We start from the raw sequence: 19,253 nt of genomic DNA, 5'->3' as shown, positions 1-19,253 counted from the left end.
TCAGGTACACAGCCCACATTTTCCTCCTCCTCAGTTTATAAATACGAGTGTGGAACACGAAACAATGGCACATCCCCCAAGGCTTGCATCGAAAATAGGATGTCACGTTGAGCTCTGGTGCGGGAAACAAGGACAAGACACTCGCTGTTGCTCGTCCCGAGACGTGGCTTGGCAAGGAAGACCTCTTCAGGCTGGTCATAGTGGGGAGTGTCATAGGTGTGGTAACATAGTTGTCTTCATTTATTACTTTGTAGACTCATTATGCATTGGAAACCGCTATGTGATGATAACATATTATGTTACTCTATTTGCCTCTCTCCTCATTAACTACTTGCCACATCACCATTTTTGCTTATGTGGCATCTATGTTACTACCTATGTTACTCCCACTATGACCAGCCTCAGAGATCTCCGATGACCATGATCCAACTCATTTGACTACTAGGAAAAAGTCTAGGAGCAGCGCGGGTTTTAGGTATAGCAGTAGCGCGGGACCCGCGCTACTGATACGGCGCTACATCTAACCTGTAGCAGCAGTGCGTGCTTGCCCGCGCTACTGCTAGTGTCACGCCGCTGCTAACTTTTCTCCCCTCGCTACTGCTAATTTTATTAGTTTTTGATTTTTTTCTGCATATTTCTTTTGTATTTGAACAAGCTTTATACAATAATCTTTAGCACATACAAATGTGATCATCCTACACATACAAATGGCTGTGAGACCACACATGTAATCATAGCATATACATACAAATAGTCTCATCATAATCATAATCCAACACAAAGTGCTCTCTCGTCATCATCTCGAAAATAGCGATACATGCAAGTCTCGAATACTTGCAACTACAACATCATCCATCTAAACAATGGTATAAACGAGAAGTGCTATCACTATGAGTGATAGTGGAACTATGCAGTACATGAGGCGGCAGTTAGGAGTCCTCTCTCGTGCTAGCGTGAACCTCAAGTAACTATCTTGTGCTTCTTGTCTGCTTTTGAAGCCTTTATGGCCGGCGCCCGAGACCCCCTCCACTTGCGCCTGGCACTCATGGCACTCATCGTACACTCCCGGAACCTTCCCTTCGTACACGACATAGCACTCCTTCTTCGCCATCAAGAATCTAGGTACCTGTTAGAGATGCATCTTCATCAAGAGAATGTACGATCATATGCAACAAAATATACTAGAGCAACACGAAAAAGAAAGGGTTAGCAACTAGATGCAACATATAGTATGCAAACTAATTAACTAGAGGTACACATGTCATCGTACCCAAACTAACAAAGTAGCGTTACGGAAGTTCGGCAGGGATCGTGGACATCATAAAGTTTCATCGCTACAGAAAGTATACAAGTTAAACCGACACATATCATCATCATCGGCATCGTAAATCACTAGAAGATCCATCCTTCCATATCATCAAGGATGGACCCTAGCTTCTTGAACGGCGTGAGGTCATGACGTTGCATGCCTATGCGAGTTTGGATGTCAGCTCGCGATATAGGGCCGTGGTGGAACATCCCCTTCTCATCGACGACTTTTTTCATGATGATCGTCGCAATGTTCCTTTGGATGTGAAAGAAGTCATCTCTAAGTTTATAATCCGCTTCTCCATGAGATTCCACCCACTTGCGGATATGATCATTATTTCTGGTTGTCATACGAAGCTTTTGGTGATCCGTGTTGAACTCAATCATGAGATGGAGGAGGTAGAATCCATCTTTCTTGCTTGGTTTTGGGACATGGATGCAGCAGAAGTTAGTTTTATGCGAGAAACCCAACTTCTTGTTCCTTTGTTTCCTGATCTGCAGGTGGCCACCCCTAATACTGAAGCCTTGGAGAGCATCATCTAGAATATTCATTATATGGGTGTAGTCCTTCTTCTCGTAGTCTCTGGTAGGGTCAAAATACACGGCATGGGAGACTCGCGGGTAAAGAATGATAAGGACGGCGCACCCGTTGCTACGGGGAAAAGACACCTCAAATTATTCTCCATATGAGTGAGAAGGAATGATTGAAATGTACGAAAGGGTTTTCCGGAACTGACTTACTTTGGATGATAAGGCAGGAGGACAATTTCCTGGTCCTTATTCTGTACCATAAAGTTTTGGAGGTACTCCCAAGCAGTTTCACGCTCAAAGTCGCCGAGACTCAAGAAAGACTCGTGCATGTAGTACGGATCCGCCACACAGATCTGCGAGACTTCTTCTCTCTTCACGACAGAGCTCATATGTAGCGCAAAAAGGTGGACGATTGTAAAATCGAGCCGCCTTGTCAGAAACATCTCAAATATATGGTCAATCCGTAGGAAGAACACCTCCGCGGGCCGTGTGTCGACGTAGTACTTCCCCTCAGGCACACGAGTCGCGTATGTTGGATATCCTGGATCCTTCCAGGCTAGTAGGCTTTTCCTAGTCGACAGCACATGGTCGTGCAGTCTCCTGAGATCCCCTGATAGTGCCTCCAGCAGTTTCGGCAGTAGCATCGGCTTGTCGTGAGATGGAACATGCCCGCACCTTTCACGGGTACACGCTCTTTAGAATCCACCGTCTGGCTGCTATGCGCTCTTGCTTGTTTGGAGGCAACTATCTTCCCCGATCTCTTCCTCTCCTTTTTCTTGGGCACACCTTCCAGACCCTTCCTTAACCCCTACCCCGGTGTTGCCGGGCTAAGCACTGTACGACCCTCGGCTAGTTGAGCCTGTGTTGAGGTGGCATCTTTAGGCGTGTCCTGTGAGGATTTCATGAAGAGAGACTTCTTGCAATCCCTGCTACGAGTTCCTGACCTGGCAGATCATCCATATCCTCATTAGCATGCTGATAGCCCGATTCGTCATATGGTTGACTCATTGTTGGTGTCAAAACCGGCAGATCTCGGGTAGGGGGTCCCGAACTGTGCGTCTTAGGATCGAATGTAACAGGAGAACGGGACACGATGTTTACCCAGGTTCGGTCCCTCTTGATGGAGGTAATACCCTACTTCCTTCTTGATTATCTTGGATGAATATGGGGTTTACAAGAGTTAATCTACATCGAGATCGTAATGGCTAAACCCTAGATGTCTAGCCTATATGATTATGATTGCCTCTACGGACTAAACCCTCCGGTTTATATGGACACGGAGGGGCCTAGGATTGTACAGAGTCGGTTTACAGAGAAAGGAATCTTCACATATGAGCGCCAAGCTTGCCATCCATGCAAAGGAGAGTCCCATCCGGACACGAGAGGAAGTCTTCTGTCTTGTATCTTCACGGCCCATTAGTCTGGCCCACGTCACATAGCCCGGACGCCCAAGGACCCCTTAATCTAGGACTCCCTCAGTAGCCCCTGAACCAGGCTTCAATGACGATGTGTCCGGCATGCAGATTGTCTTCGACATTGCAAGGCGGGTTCCTCCTCCGAATACTTCAAAGTAGTCCTCGAACATAGAAAACATGTCCGGCTCTGAGAAACAAACACCACACATAACCACAACAGGGTATAATATTTAACAAGTCCCATCTACTGACAATTTTTGTGGCGAGACGTTACGTCCCTTGCCTGGTTATTATTTCAAACCGTTTTTCATCCTCTTGCTCCATGTTATGAGACGCGGTCTTTATTGGCACATCTTGTCAAAGCAGAGATCGTGCCCCTGCTACGTCTTGAGCTTGCGTTGGTTTACCCCGAAAAGGAAGGGATGATGCAGCAGAGTAGCGTAAGTATTTCCCTCAGCTTTTGAGAACCAAGGTATCAATCCAGTAGGAGACCATGCTCAAGTCCCTCGTACCTGCACAAAACGATAGCTACTCGCAACCAACGCGATTAGGGGTTGTCAAGCCCTTCATGGTCACTTACGAGAGTGAGATCTGATAGATAGAATATTTTTGGTATTTTTGATATAAAGATGCAAAGTAAAAAGTAAAGGCAAAGTAAATAGCAAAACAATATTAAAGTAATGGAGATTGATATGATGAGAATAGACCCGGGGGCCATAGGTTTCACTAGTGGCTTCTCTCGAGAGCATACGTATTCTACGGTGGGTGAACAAATTACTGTTGAGCAATTGACAGAATTGAGCATAATTATGAGAATATCTAGGCATGATCATGTATATAGGCATCACGTCCGTGACAAGTAGACCGAAACGATTCTGCATCTACTACTATTAATCCACTCATCGACCGCTATCCAGCATGCATCTAGAGTATTAAGTTAAAAACAGAGTAACGCTTTAAGAAAGATGACATGATGTAGAGAGATAAATTCATGCAATATGAAATAAACCCCATCTTGTTATCCTCGATGGCAACGATGCAATACGTGCCTTGCTGCCCCTTCTGTCACTGGGAAAGGACACCGCAAGATCGAACCCAAAGCTAAGCACTTCTCCCATGGCAAGAACTACCAATCTAGTTGGCCAAACCAAACGGATAATTCGAAGAGACTTGCAAATATAACCAATCATACATAAAAAAATTCAGAGAAGATTCAAATATTATTCATAGATAGTCTTGATCATAAACCCACAATTCATCGATCTCAACAAACACACCGCAAAAAGAAGATTACATCGAATAGATCTCCACGAGAGAGGGGAGAACTTTGTATTGAGATTCAAAGAGAGAGAAGAAGCCATCTAGCTACTAACTATGGACCCGAAGGTCTGGGGTAAACTACTCACACTTCATCGGAGGGGCTAGGATGATGTAGAAGCCCTCCGTGATGACGACCCTCTTCCGGCGGAGCTCCGGAACAGGCCCCAAGATGGGATCTCATGGGTACAAAAAGTTGCGGCAGTGGAATTAGGTTTTTGGCTCCCGTTCTGATCGTTTGGGGGTACGTGTGTATATATAGGAGGAAGAAGTACGCCGGAGGAGCAACAAGGGGCCCACGAGGTAGGGGGGCGCGTCCTGGGGGGGGGGCGCCCCCACCCTCGTGACCGCCTCTTTTGTTCCTTGGAGTAGGGTCCAAGTCTCCTGGATCACGTTCGGTGAGAAAATCATGTTCCCGGAGATTTTATTCCGTTTGGACTCCGTTTGATATTCTGTTTCTCCGAAACACTGAAATAGGCAAAAAACAGCAATTCTGGGCTGGGCCTCCGGTTAATAGGTTAGTCCCAAAAGTAATATAAAAGTGGAAAATAAAGCCCAATATGGTCCAAAACAGTAGATAATATAACATGGAGCAATCAAAAATATAGATACGTTGGAGACGTATCAGGCATCCCCAAGCTTAATTCCTGCTCGTCCTCGAGTAGGTAAATGATAAAAAGAGAATTTTTGATGCGGAGTGCTACTTGGCATAATTTCAATGTAAATCTTCTTAATTGTGGTATGAATATTCAGATTAGAAAGATTCAAGACAAAAGTTTATATTGACATAAAGAATAATAATACTTCAAGCATACTAACAAAGCAATTATGTCTTCTCAAAATAACATGGCCAAAGAAGGTTATCCCTACAAAATCATATAATCTGGCTATGCTCTATCTTCACCACACAAAGTATTTAAATCATGCACAACCCCGATGACAAGCCAAGCAATTGTCTCATACTCTAACTTTTTCAAAACTTTTTCAATCTTCACGCAATACATGAGCGTGAGCCATGGATATAGCACTATAGGTGGAATAGAATGGTGGTTGTGGAGAAGACAAAAAGGGAGAAGATAGTCTCACATCAACTAGGCGTATCAACGGGCTATGGAGATGCCCATCAATAGATATCAATGTGAGTGAGTAGGGATTGCCATGCAACGGATGCACTAGAGCTATAAGTATATGAAAGCTCAAAAAGAAACTAAGTGGGTGTGCATCCAACTTGCTTGCTCATGAAGACCTAGGGCAATTTTAGGAAGCCCATCATTGGAATATACAAGCCAAGTTCTATAATGTAAAATTCCCACTAGTATATGAAAGTGATAACATGAGAAACTCTCTACTATGAAGATCATGGTGCTACTTTGAAGCACAAGTGTGGTAAAAGGATAGTAACATTGTCCCTTCTCTCTTTTTCTCTCAATTTTTTTATTATATATATATTTTTATGGCCTTTCTTTTTTTATTTGGGCTTCTTTGGCCTCTATTTTTTTCGTCCGGAGTCTCATCCCGACTTGTGTGGGAATCATAGTCTCCATCATTCTTTCCTCACTGGAACAATGCTCTAATAATGATGATCATCACACTTTTATTTTCTTACAACTCAACAATTACAACTCGATACTTAGAACAAAATATGACTCTATATGAATGCCTCCAGCGGTGTACCGGGATATGCAATGAATCAAGAGTGACAAGTATGAAAATTATGAACGGTGGCTTTGCCACAAATACTATGTCAACTACATGATCATGCTAAGAAATATGACAATGATGGATGTATCATGATGAACTAGATGATGGAAAGTTGCATGGCAATATATCTCGGAATGGCTATGGAAATGCCATAATAGGTAGGTATGGTGGCTGTTTTGAGGAAGGTATATGGTAGGTGTATGATACCGGCGAAAGTTGCACGGTATTAGAGAGGCTAGCAAGGGTGGAAGGGTGAGAGTGCGTATGATCCATGGACTCAACATTAGTCATAAAGAACTCATATACTTATTGCAAAAATCTAGAAGTTATCAAAGCAAAGTACTACACGCATGCTCCTAGGGGGATAGATTGGTAGGAAAAGACCATCGCTCGTCCCCAACCGCCACTCATAAGAAAGACAATCAATAAATAAATCATGCTCTGACTTCATCACATAACGGTTCACCATACGTGCATGCCGCGGGAATCACAAACTTCAACACAAGTATTCTTTAAATTCACAACTACTCCACTAGCATAACTTTGATATTATCACCTCCATATCTCAAAAAAAATATCATGCTTCAATCTTTTCTTAGTATTCAACACACTCAAAAGAAAGTTTCTCAAATCTTGAATACCAAGCATATTATTATTAAGCAAATTACCATGCTATTAAGAGACTCCCAAAATAATTTAAGTGAAGCATGAGAGATCAGTAGTTTCTTTAAAACAAATCCACCACAGTGCTCTAAAAGATCTAAGTGAAGCACATAGAGCAAAATTATAACGCTCAAAAGATATAAGTGAAGCATATAGAGCAAAATTATAACGCTCAAAAGATATAAGTGAAGCACATAGAGCAAAACTACTTAGCTCAAAAGATATAAGTGAAGCACATAGAGTATTCTATCAAATTTTAATTCATGTATGGCTCTCTCAAAAGGTGTGTACAGCAAGGATTATTGTGGCATACTAACAAACGAAGACACAAATAATACAAGACGCTCCAAGCAAAACACATATCATGTTGGTGAATAAAAATATAGCTCCAAGTAAATTACCGATGGAAGTGGACGAAAGAGGGGATGCCTTCCGGGGAATCCCCAAGCTTTGAATTTTTGGTGTCCTTGGATTATCTTGGGGGTGCCATGGGCATCCCCAAGCTTAGGCTCTTTCCACTCCTTGTTCCATAATCCATCAAATTCTTACCCAAAACTTGAAAACTTCACAACACAAAACTCAAAATAGAAAACTCATGAGCTCCGTTAGCGAAAGAAAACAAAAGACCACTTCAAGGTACTGTAATGAACTCATTATTTATTTATATTGGTGTTAAAACTACTGTATTCCAACTTCTCTATGGATTATAAACTATTTTACTAGCCATAGATTCATCAAAATAAGCAAACAACACACGAAAAACAGAATCTGTCAAAAACAGAACAGTCTGTAGTAATCTGTAGCTAGCGCAAGATATGGAACCCCAAAAATTCTAAAATAAATTGCTGGACGTGAGGAATTTATCTATTAATCATCTGAAAAAATAATTAACTAAATATCACTCTTCAAATAAAAATGGAAGCAGTTCTCGTGAGCGCTAAAGTTTCTGTTTTTTACAGCAAGTTCAACAAGACTTTCCCCAAGTCTTCCCAACGGTTCTACTTGGCACAAACACTAATTAAACACAAAAAACACAACCAAAACAGAAGCTAGATAATTTATTTATTACTAAACAGGAGCAAAAGGCAGGGAATAAAAATAAAATTGGGTTGCCTCCCAACAAGCGCTATCGTTTAACGCCCCTAGCTAGGCATAACAAGCGAGGATAGATCTAGGTATTGCCATCTTTGGTAGGCAATCCATACGTGGCTCTCATGATAGTTTCATGTGGTAATTTTATTTTATTTCTTGGAAAGTGTTCCATGCCCTTTTTTAATTGAAATTGAAATCTAATATTCCCTTCCTTCATATCAATAATCGCACCAACCGTTCTAAGGAAAGGTCTACCAAGAATAATAGGGCAAGAAGGATTGCAATCTGTATCAAGAACAATGAAATCTACGGGCAAATAATTCCTATTTGCAACAATAAGAACATCATTAATTCTTCCCATAGGTTTCTTAATAGTGGAATCCGCAAGATGCAAGTTTAGAGAGTAATCATCAAAATTACGAAAATCTAGTAAATCACACAAAGTCTTGGGAATAGTAGAGACACTAGCACCCAAATCACACAAAGCATAAAACTCATAATCTTTAATTTAATTTTAATAGTTGGTTCCCACTCATCATAGAGTTTTCTAGGGATAGAAACTTTCAACTCAAGTTTTTCTTCATAAGATTGCATCAAGGCATAAACAATATGTTCGGTGAAGGCTTTATTTCGACTATAAGCATGTGGAGAATTTAGCACAGATTGCAACAAGGAAATACAATCAATTAAAGAGCAACTTTCATAATTAAATTCCTTGAAATCCAATATAGTGGGTTTAGCAACATCTAGATTTTTATTTCTTTTAATCCCACTTTCGTCAATTTCATCATTAAGATCTAAATTCTCTGAATTTTTAGAACGCCTTCTAGGTAAAGGAAGATAATATTCAGTTTCATCAAGATTCATATTGCAAAATAAAGATTTAATTGGAGACACATCAATAACTTTTAGATCTTCATCTTGATTTTCATAGGAATTGGAAGAACACGCTTTAATAAAGGCATCTTTGGAAGCATGCATCCTAGTGGTTCTTTCTTTACACTCATCAATTGAAATTCTCATGGCTTTTAGAGACTCATTGATATCATGCTTAGGTGGAATAGATCTAAGTTTTAAAGCATCAACATCAAGAGCAATTCTATCAACGTTCCTAGCCAAATCATCAATCTTAAGCAATTTTTCTTCAATCATAGCATTAAAATTCTTTTGCAAAGAAATAAATTCTTTAATATTAGATTCAAAATCAGAGGGCATCTTATCATAATTTCCATAAGAGTTATTGTAGGAATTCCCATAATTATTAGAAGGATTACTAGGACATGGCCTAGGATTAAAATTCCCTCTATAAGCGTTGTTACCAAAATTATTCCTACCAACAAAATTCACATCCATAGATTCATTGTTATTCTCAATCAAAGTAGACAAAGGCATATCATTAGGATGAGAAGAAACACTCTTAGTAGCAAATAATTTCATAACTTCATCCATCTTTCCACTCAACACATTAGTTTCTTCTATCGCATGCACTTTTTTATTAGATGATCTTTCAGTGTGCCATTGAGAATAATTAACCATAATATTATCTAGGAGTTTAGTAGCATCTCCTAAAGTGATTTCCATAAAAGTGCCTCCCGCGGCCGAATCTAAAAGATTTCTAGAAGCAAGATTCAATCCGGCATAAATTTTTGTATAATCATCCACAAATTCAAACCATGAGTAGGGCAATTACGTATCATTAATTTCATTCTCTCCCAAGCTTGTGCAACATGTTCATGATCAAGTTATTTAAAGTTCATAATATCGTTTCTAAGAGAGATGATCTTAGCAGGAGGAAAATACTTAGAGATAAAAGCATCTTTGCACTTGTTCCAAGAATCAATACTATTCTTAGGCAAAGACGAAAACCAAGCTTTAGCACGATCTCTAAGCGAAAATGGAAATAGCTTCAATTTAACGACATCATTATTGACATCTTTTTTATTTTGCATATCACATAAATCAACGAAGCTATTCAGATGAGTAGCGACATCTTCACTGGGAAGGCCGACGAATTGATCTTTCATAACAAGATTCAACAAAGCAGTATTAATTTCACAAGATTCAGCATCGGTAAGAGGAGCAATCAGAGTGCTAAGGAAATCATTATTATTGGTATTGGTGAAGTCACACAATTTAGTAGTATCATGAGCCATCGCGACAAACAAGCAATCTAGCACACGAGCAAACAAGAGCAAACGGGCAAAAGAGGCAAACAGAGAGGGAGGATAGAGAGAGAGAGAGGGCGAATAAAACGGCAAGGGTGAATTGGGGGGAGAGGAAAATGAGAGGCAAATGGAAAATAATGTAATGCGAGAGATAGGGATTGTGATGGGTACTTGGTATATTGACTTTTGCACAGACTCCCCGGCAACGGCGCCAGAAATCCTTCTTGCTACGTCTTGAGCTTGCGTTGGTTTTCCCCGAAGAGGAAGGGATGATGCAGCAGAGTAGCGTAAGTATTTCCCTCAGTTTTTGAGAACCAAGTTATCAATCTAGTAGGAGGCCACGCTCAAGTCCCTCGTACCTACACAAAATGATAGCTACTCGCAACCAACGTGATTAGGGGTTGTCAAGCCCTTCATGGTCACTTACGAGAGTGAGATCTGATAGATAGAATATTTTTGGTATTTTTGATATAAAGATGCAAAGTAAAAAGTAAAGGCAAAGTAAATAGCAAAACAATATTAAAGTGATGGAGATTGATATGATGAGAATAGACCCGGGGGCCATAGGTTTCACTAGTGGCTTCTCTCAAGAGCATAAGTATTCTACGGTGGGTGAACAAATTACCGTTGAGAAATTGACAGAATTGACAGAATTGAGCATAATTATGAGAATATCTAGGCATGATCATGTATATAGGCATCACGTCCGTGACAAGTAGACCGAAATGATTCTGCATCTACTACTATTACTCCACTCATCGACCACTATCCAGCATGCATCTAGAGTATTAAGTTAAAAACAGAGTAACGCTTTAAGCAAGATGACATGATGTAGAGAGATAAATTCATGCAATATGAAATAAACCCCATCTTGTTATCCTCCATGGCAACAATGCAATACGTGCCTTGCTGCCCCTTCTGTCACTGGGAAAGGACACTGCAAGATCGAACCCAAAGCTAAGCACTTCTCCCATGGAAAGAACTACCAATCTAGTTGGCCAAACCAAACGGATAATTCGAAGAGACTTGCAAAGATAACCAATCATACATAAAAGAATTCAGAGAAGAGTCAAATATTATTCATAGATAGTCTTGATCATAAACCCACAATTCATCGATCTCAACAAACACACCACAAAAAGAAGATTACATCGAATAGATCTCCACGAGAGAGGGGGAGAACCTTGTATTGAGATTCAAAGAGAGAGACGAAGCCATCTAGCTAGTAACTATGGACCCGAAGGTCTGAGGTAAACTACTCACACTTCATCGGAGGGGCTAGGATGATGTAGAAGCCCTCCGTGATGACGGCCCTCTTCCGGCGGAGCTCCGGAACATGCCTCAAGATGGGATCTCGTGGATACAGAAAGTTGCGGCGGTGGAATTAGGTTTTTGGCTCCCGTTCTGATCGTTTGGGGGTACGTGTGTATATATAGGAGGAAGAAGTACGCTGGAGGAGCAACGAGGGGCCCACGAGGCAGTGGGCGCGCCCTAGGAGGGCGCCCCCACCCTCGTGACCGCCTCTTTTGTTCCTTGGAGCAGGGTCCAAGTCTCCTGGATCACGTTCTGTGAGAAAATCACGTTCCCAAAGATTTTATTCCGTTTGGACTCCGTTTGATATTCTTTTTCTCCGAAACACTGAAATAGGCAAAAAACAACAATTCTGGGCTGGGCCTCCGGTTAATAGGTTAGTCCCAAAAGTAATATAAAAGTGGAAAATAAAGCCCAGTATAGTCCAAAACAGTAGATAATATAGCATGGAGCAATCAATAATTATAGATACGTTGGAGACGTATCATGCCCCCTTATCACGGGATTCTTATCAATATGGGCGTGGGTAATCCAACCGTTTCATTTGCACGATCCCCTGGGAATAGGCGAGCTTTAAGGCCCGCGAGGAGGCGTTCGATATTCATCGCCTTTAGAAAGGGGTACAGACCCATCTTTCTCCCCCACGCCTACCTCTTCCTCAGCCTTTCCAGCCTCAAGCTCCAGCGCCCAGTTCTTGATCTCTTTCATTGCTACCAAGCCTTCTAGTTATGTCCGGATCCATATCCCAAGGCAGGTGGGCATTGTAAGTGCATCTAGTGCCACCCCTAGTTGGTTTTGGAGTATTGACGACAAACCTGGTTGAGGGACTAATGTGTTTGTGAGAATTGCAGGATAACACAGGTAGTAGTCCCTCATTGATACGGTTTACCTACCGGAGATGACCCCTAAAATGTATGAAGACATTGAAGACAAAGGTGGTATGTGAAGGTATTCACATTGAAGACTATGACAAGAGAAGACATCGCGTGAAGACTATGGAGCGCGAAGACTTAGTTGTTTCGTTGTTTCATTTTCTTCTTTGTTGAGTCATAGGAACCACCGTACTGTTAAGTGGGGGTCTAAGTGAACCAGTCAGAATGACTGAAGTGATGCTTAACCAAAATCCTATGTCTTCGAGCGAAGACAATGAGAGCAAATCTTATCCAGAGTTGGATAAGTCAGCTTTGCTTGTAGCCCAAGTAAAGTTGCCGTGTGTGTTTGAAATCTGACTGTTGGAACACGTGTCAGTTCCTTAGTGACCCAGGGTCATTTCGGACAAAACATGTCGGGTTGCCTAGTGGCTATAACTAGCGCACCCCTTACACCATTAATTGGTTGGCTGCTCAGAGTTAGTGCACGACTTTTGTTGTTTGAGAGCAACCCACCTCGAAGCCTTTGAGAGAGAAATCCTTGCAAGGACAAAGCCCTAAACACCCAGAGCCAAAGAGTGTTAGGCATCACTGAAGTCTTCCTGTCTGTGTGATCTGAAGTTTTATTACACTTGAGGACTGTGAATCCTCCAGCCGATTAGGCGTCGCATTCTGAGCATCCAAGAGTCATTGTGGATCGCCGGTGAACGAAGTCTGTGAAGGTTTGGAAGTCTACCTTGAAGACTTACCAGAGTGATTGGGCGAGGACTGGGTGTCCTTAGCTCAAGGGGAATAAGGTGAAGACGCGGTCTTCTGAGTTGAATCTCAGCCTCCCTAACCAGACGTACAGTTGTCACAGCAACTGGAACTGGTTCAACAAATCATTGTCTTCAACGAGCTACTGGTTCTATCCTTCCCATCTTCTTATTTACAGTTGGTCCTTGTGAAGTCATTGCCTGTTTGCATTATCCTTTTGTCTTCACTGAGTAACTGCTTGTTCTGATTGGCTTCATACTGTCTTCCATCCTGATTCATACTGCCTAGCTGCTATTAGTCTTTGTGCTTTCACATTGAATACTTGACTATGGCTTTTCTAGTGTAATCTATCTTCCACTATATGGTAATAGGTTTATTTCTAACGTTTGTCTTCGAAACTTCCATGTTTTGAAGACTTTCATAAAAAATGTCTATTCACCCCCCTCTAGTCGATCACTAGCACTTTCAATTGGTATCAGAGCAAGGTACTCCCTTGTTCTGTGTGATTCGGTTTAACCACCTGGATTTTTAGCTATGTCGACTGCAGGGATAATCAAAGTCTCCGCTGCGTGCCTCGCCTTCGATGGAACTGAATATCCTTACTAGAAGAATAAGATGCGCATGCATCTTGAAGCCATTGATGTCGACCTCTGGTATGTTGTCAAGAATGGCGTCCCCAAGGCTGGTGAAGGTGTCCCCGCTGTTGATGTCAAGAAGTTCGTTCAACTGGACTCCACTACCAAGAACATCATCTGTGGCCATCTGACAAAAGGGCAGTATGGCCGTGTGAGTGCTTTGGAAACCTCTAAGCTAGTCTGGGACTGGCTCTCCAAGGTCAACGAAGGCGTCTCAACCCAGAGAGATCAAAGGATCACTGTCCTTCGCAACCTCTTCAACCGCTTCAAGAGACACGGCAATGAGAATGTTCAGCTCACATTTGATCGACTCACTGACATCACAAATGAACTTCAAGCTCTCGGTGCTACTAAGATCACCAAGCATGAAATCGTCAAGACACTCCTGAGATCACTTGACAGCTCGTTTGACACCCTAGCCCTGATGATACAAGAACGCCCTGACTTCAAGAGACTCGATCCGTCCCACATACTTGAAAGGCTCAACACACATGAGTTTCAGCTTTCTGAGAAAAGAGACATCTACGGTCCCAACTATGGCCGAACTCGTGCCTTGAAGGCAAAATCTGTTTCCTCATCTGAAGAAGAATCTGACTGCAGTTCTGATGATCCTGAAGACATTGGAAAGGAGCTTGCTATGCTTGTGAAGAAGTTCCAGAAATTCACCAAGAAGAAAGGCTTCAGAAAGTCCTCACGATCCAACTCAAGGAATGATGAAGCTTCTCCTCATGACTACAAGAAGAGAACATGCCACAAGTGCAAGAAACCTGGTCACTACATCTCTGAGTGTCCGCAGTGGGACAATGAGAACAACAACAAGAAGAAGAGCAAGGAATATGATTCTGACGACAAGAAGAAGAAGAAATACTCAAAGTCTTCTTCCAAGTCTTCCTCAAAGTCTTCATCACACAAGAAGAGCTCATCTGGCAAGACTCGTGCGTTTGTTGGCAAGGAAATGGATTCAGAGGAGGAGTTTGCTTCTGAGGAGGCAGAGGTGGAATCTAAGGAGGAGTCTGATTCTGGCGTTGCAAGTCTGGCTACAGCATACGTTGCCAAGTCCATCTTCAACACTGAAGACAATGACTTCGTCACCGACGCCGATGCTAATGACAAGGACAACTCCACTCCCACCTACTACTTCATGGCACGCGGTGCCAAGGTAAACTCACGCACTACTCACTACCAAACATTCAGTGAAGATATGACTCTGATTGTGGTTCCAAACCCAGCTACAAAACACTTGCTAAAATTGCAACTGAACAACAGAAAGCTATGGAACATATTCAAAAACAGTTAGACAAAAGTGATGACCTGTTAGACGCTGAAATGACTCTATCTCAGTCCTTAATTGAAGACATAAAAAATCTTCATGTTAAGTATGAGGAACTTGAAAGTCATCATGAAACGCTCTCAACAACTCATGAAAAGCTTTCCTATGATTATCTTCAAAGGAAGCAAGATCTTGAGAAATTGAGAGCAGCTCATGAAGATCTTCAAAAGGAAAACGAGTCACTTCGCGCCAAACAAATCAGTCCCGCTCAGGAAGGATTTGAACCACCATGTCTTAAATGCATTGAGAGTGATAACGCTACTTCTGTTGCTGGATGTTCTACTGCTACTACTGTTGCAATATCTTCAACTGTTGATGTGGTAACTAACCCCTCTGCTGAGGATGCCACTGCTATTGCTGATGAAAATGCTAGGTTGAAGACATTGCTTGAAACAAGGATGTACAAAAGTCTCAAAGGGCATCAGACACTATGTGATGTTCTCAAAAGGCAGATCCTGAATCGAAACCCTAGGAAAGAGGGTGTTGGGTTCGAAAGGAAAATGAATGCTGATGGCTCTCACTGGAAACCTGAGCAGTACCCCAAAACCACATGGGTTGCTGCAAAGGAACCTTCAGTGGATCCATCCACCCTATCTGGCTTCACTTGTACTAATCCCATTGTCATTGATGAATCCTTTGATGCAAACTATAAACTGTTTAAGAATCAGAATGGTGAAGTGTTTGCCAGGTATATTGGTACTAACTGCAGGAATGGACCACCTATGAAGAAAGTCTGGGTGCCGAAAAAGTGTCTGGAGAATCTTCCTGTGAATGTCGTCATGACACCACAAGTGAAGAAGACAAACCCTAGACCACAGGCTTCATATGGTCCAAAGGCTTCATACAGACAGAGGACTCACCTGAGTCGCACTAACGTAAATGTTTTGCAGGGAAACCATACTTAGACCTATGAATATGAGCGCGTTTCATCAAACTGCCATGTTCATAAGACCCAAAACTACTCTGCTTATTCTTATGAGTACTATTGTCCACGTGCAAGACTATTTCCTAAGGCTCCCAAGACAAAGTTCTCAAATGCTGCACTTAGACTCATTGCTTCGAAGCCACCCTTGAAGATGTGGGTGGCTAAGAAAGCTTAACTCTCTTTTGCAGGGAAAGGTCTCCAGCCGAAAATCAAATGCATCTGAAGCTATTACTGGGGACCTTAAACATCTTGTAGGGCGCAAGATCAAATGCCCAAATGGTCTTATTATGTATTTTGTTCCTGAGTCGCTTGCTACTTGCACTATCAGTCCTAACCTCGATCTAAGCTTTCATAATCCACTTGCTCGTCAAATGTTTATGCTTCACAATTCTCTTCGTGAAGCCTATCCCCCTAACTACACTGTAGGGTATGACACCAGCTGCTTCAGAATGGATTATTGATAGTGGTTGTACTAATCACATGACTGGCAAGCGAAGTCTTCTCATGGACTCAACTCTACGACCATGTGACAAAAGTCACATCACATTTGCTGATACTGGTAAAAGCAAGGTATTGGGTCTAGGTAGAGTTGCAATCTCAAAGGATCAACACATGGATAAAGTGATGCTTGTTGAATCCCTTGGTTTCAACTTAATGCCCGTCTCAATGCTTTGCGATTTGAACATGATTGTGATATTTGGAAAATATCGTTGCCTAGTTCTAATGGAATCTGACAAGTCTCTAGTCTTTGAAGGGTATCGGAAAGATGATTTGTACATGGTAGATTTCTCTGTAGGACCACAGCTCGCCGTATGTCTTCTTGCAAAAGCTTCAGAATGCTGGCTCTGGCATCGGAGGCTAGGGCATGCTGGCATGAGGAATTTGCACACTCTTGCAAAGAAGAAGCATATCATAGGCATCGAGGGCGTCAAGTTCAAGAAGGATCACTTATGCGGTGCCTGCGAAGCTGGAAAGATGACGAGGGCCAATCATCCCTCGAAGACAATCATGACAACGAGTCAACCATTCGAACTGCTACACATGGACCTCTTTGGTCCTACTCACTACTCAACTCTTACTACTACTGCTTGTCTCTATGGCTTCGTCATTGTTGATGATTATTCAAGATATACATGGGTGCATATAATTCTCTACAAGACTGAAGTGCAGGATGCCTTCAGACGCTTCGCCAACCGAGCCATGAATAACTATGGTGTCAAGATAAAGCACATCCAAAGTGACAACGAAACTGAATTCAAAAACACCGGCCTCGACACTTATCTTGATACATTGGGCATCACTCATGAGTTCTCAGCAACGTACATGCGGCAGCAGAATGGCATCGTGGAACGCAAGAAGAGAACACTCACCTAGATGGCTCAGACGATGCTCGATGAATATAAGACTCCAAGGAAGTTCTGGCCCGAAGCCATTGATACTGCATGCCATGTCATCAACCGTGTTTATCTTCACAAGCTTCTGAACAAAACATCCTATGAACTCCTCACTGGTAAGAAGCCAAATGTCAGTTACTTCAGAGTATTTGGTGCCAGGTGCTGGATCAAGGATCCTCATCACACTTCAAAATTTGCACCAAAAGCACATGAAGGTTTTATGCTTGGTTACGGAAAGGATTCGCACTCCTACAGAGTCTTCAACCTCTTTCACTATAAAGTGGTTGAAACTGTGGATGTGCGGTTCGATGAGACTAACGGCTCACAAAGAGAGCACCTGCCAAATGTGCTAGATGAAATCCCACCCAGTGAATCCATCAAGCTTATGGGAACTGGAGAAATCATACCATCTGAAGTACAGCCTGAAGAGGAACTTATCATCTCTGCACCCGATCAACCTGAAGACAATGCTCAGCCTAAAGACAATCCTTTGAACGAAGACAATGATCAACAAGAGCAAAATCTCCGTCCAGTTCATCCTCGCGTTGCGAATGAAGTACATATTGAGAAGATAATCGATAGCATCAATGCACCTGGTCCACTCATTCAATCAAGGGCAACACAACTAACAAATTTCTGTGGACACTTTGCATTCGTCTCAATATCAGAACCCAAGAAAGTTGATGAAGCCTTCATGGAACCTGAATGGATTCAAGCTATGCAAGAAGAGCTTCAATAGTTTGAGCTGAATAATGTATGGGAACTGGTCAAGCGTCCTGATCCTCGTAAACACAATATCATATGCACTAAATGGATATATCACAACAAGCAAGATGAGCATGGTCAAGTTGTCAGAAACAAGGCTCGTCTAGTTGCTCAAGGATACACTCAAGCTGAAGGAATTGACTTCGATGAAACATTTGCTCCTGTGGCTAGGCTTGAAGCTATACGCATACTTCTAGCCTATGCAAATCATCATAACATCCTTCTGTATCAAATGGATGTGAAGAGTGCTTTTCTCAATGGCAGGATTGAAGAAGAAGTGTATGTTGCACAACCGCTTGGCTTTGAAGATCCAAAACATCTTGACATGGTTTACAAGCTCAACAAGGCACTGTATGGCCTCAAACAAGCCCCTCGTGCTTGGTATGACACACTCAAGGACTTCCTAAAGAGCAAAGGCTTCAAACCTGGTTCCCTGGATCCCACACTCTTTACAAAGACATATGATGTGAACTGTTTGTGTGCCAAATATATGTGGATGGCATTATCTTCGGCTGCACTAATCAGAAATACAGTGATGAGTTTGGATACACACTACTAGGAAAAGGGATATAGATGGAATTGACACTAATGGCGCACCAGAGAAGTGGTGCGCCACTACTATATACTAATGGCGCACCATGTGGAGATGCGCCATTAGTGTTGAAGACACTAATGGCGCACCAGGCACGCGGTGCGCCACTAGGAACAAAATGTTTTTTTTTCATTTTTTCAAACATTCTAATGGCGCATCCGGGCAGAGTGCGCCATTAGTAGTTAGAACTACTAATGGCGCACCAGCCATAGAGTGCGCCACTACTGTATTTTTTTTTTACTTTTTTTGTAAAACTACTAATGGCGCACCGTTGCATAGTGCGCCATTACTAGTTTAAACTTCATGGGCACTTTTTTTTTACTTTTTGATATCATGAATATTTTTAAATTTCATGGGCACTTTTTGAATTCATGAATATTTTTTCAAATTTGATGATATTTTTTCATATTCCATATGAAAAAATATTGAATATTCATGAGGACACTCGATCTCGATCCCCCTCCCTCTTGATAGCTATCCCCCT

Source organism: Triticum dicoccoides, chromosome 6A (genome assembly GCF_002162155.2).
Source record: "Triticum dicoccoides isolate Atlit2015 ecotype Zavitan chromosome 6A, WEW_v2.0, whole genome shotgun sequence".
NCBI lineage: Eukaryota > Viridiplantae > Streptophyta > Magnoliopsida > Poales > Poaceae > Triticum > Triticum dicoccoides.
This window is presented reverse-complemented; position numbering follows the sequence as displayed.